The 1869-nt window shown below is 36.1% G+C and overlaps 1 non-coding gene across 1 annotated transcript; it reads right to left on the bottom strand.

Moving 5' to 3' along the window:
- On the bottom strand, positions 1-69 carry LOC125487380. The gene has a single exon (XR_007265857.1). It is a non-coding gene; the product is annotated as a small nucleolar RNA SNORD123 (small nucleolar RNA).
- Positions 70-1869: the final 1800 nt, after the last annotated feature.

Below are 1869 nucleotides of genomic sequence, written 5' to 3' on the forward strand. Positions count from 1 at the left end.
TGTGAATCAGGAAATGGATGATATCTTTAGTTCAGACAATATCAGATCCTTTAGATCATCATTTCCACAGAGAAAAACAATCTGCTCCATCAACTTCCACAGTCTTCTCTTTAATGTGGATTTTTACTGAATTATTTCAACTTAAGGTTAGACAAATCAGGAAAACACTTTTTAGTTGCAGTTAGCAATTACTACGACTTTGTTAAAAATAATGAACTTTCTCAATTTGAGACGTAGGAAGATGAATAGGCATTTCAGCCTTTCAGTCTGCTTCATCATTCAATTAGATCACAGTTGATCAGTGAATCAACTCCTTTCACCTGCTTTAGTTCCATGTCCTTGATATAATTATCTGATAAAAAAGAAATCAATGTTGTTCTTGAAAACAAACCGTTCCTGAATCCACAGTGTTTTAAGGGAAATAATTTCAGATTTCTGCTACCCATTGTCTGAAAGTGCTTTTCCAAATTTAAAATGATGTCAGTGTAGTTTTGATTCTCCTGTTGGAGGGAATAGTTTCTTTATATAAGCCTTACTGAGTCCTTTTAAGAACTTAAAGACCTTGATCTAACTATACCACAGTCCTTTTTACTCAAAGGAATACAAGCCATGTTTGTACAAACTTTCTCATAATTTAACTCTCTAAACCCCCACATCATTCTGATGAATCTGCACTGTACTCTAATTCTTCAGAGACCAACATATTTTCTCTGAGTTGAACCGAAAACTGAATACAGTACTTTGGATGGGGTCTGCACAGCATTGCAACACAAGTAAAGCATAACTTCATTTTTTTTTGCCAGCCAGGCCCTTTGCAATTAAGCCAATATTCCATTAGTCTTTTTCATTTCTTCTTATACCTTATAACTTTTAGGGAGATAACACAGTGTGGAGCTGGAGGAGCACAGCAGGCCAGGCAGCATCAGAGGAGCAGAAAAGTTGACGTTTCGGGTCGGGATGCTGCTTCAGAAAAAGCTTTTAAGGACTTGTGCATTTGAACTCCAAAACTTTTTTTACTCCTCGTCAGCTTCTGGCTGTTTTGAAAATATTTTAATTTATCCTTCTTAGATCCAATATGGGTGATTTGTACATTTCCACTTTAAACTCCATTTGTTTTTGCCACAAGTTAATCTGCCAATGACCCTTTACAACTGCCTTGTCCCATTGTTCTGTAAGTTTGGATTTTTAACTTTGCATTTGTTCATCCAAATCATTTCTAAATATTGTGGCCCATTGAGGCTCCAGATAAAATTCCAGGGAAAGACAATTTGCCACTTTGCCAGTCAGATAACTTGCCTTTATTCTCACTCTCATCCTGTAACATAACCATGTTATAAACCAAGACAAAATCTGCCTCTAAGGTCTAGGCCCGAAACGTCAGCTTTCCTGCTCCTCTGATGCTGCTTGGCCTGCTGCGTTCATCCAGCTCTACACCTTGTTATCTCTAACTCTGTGCACTCAGTTTTATCAATATTTTTGTGTGAAATCATATTTAGTGATTCCTGTAAGTACATATGGAGAATCTCTATAGATTCTTTGTTTATCTTATTTGTGACATCCTCAAATAATTAAACTTGATTAACTAGACATGACTTATACTTGACAAAGCAATGCTGGCTCTTAATAGTCTGTTCACATTTATCCAAATGATCTAGGCTGAGTGACAAATATTGATAGTTTTCCCATAATGGACATTAAACACATATAAAATAAACTGTGTGTCCATCTGCGTCACATAATAATTTGGATGTTAAACTAAGCCATATCTTCTAACGCCAGTGTTCAGAATGACAAATCATCAGTGATCTTCGCCTTTAGGATGAAATCCATTTTATTTGAGGTTTCTAGGAATGTTGCAAAATCCAGACA

The sequence above is a fragment of the Rhincodon typus genome, chromosome 2 (genome assembly GCF_021869965.1).
Source record: "Rhincodon typus isolate 14 chromosome 2, sRhiTyp1.1, whole genome shotgun sequence".
NCBI lineage: Eukaryota > Metazoa > Chordata > Chondrichthyes > Orectolobiformes > Rhincodontidae > Rhincodon > Rhincodon typus.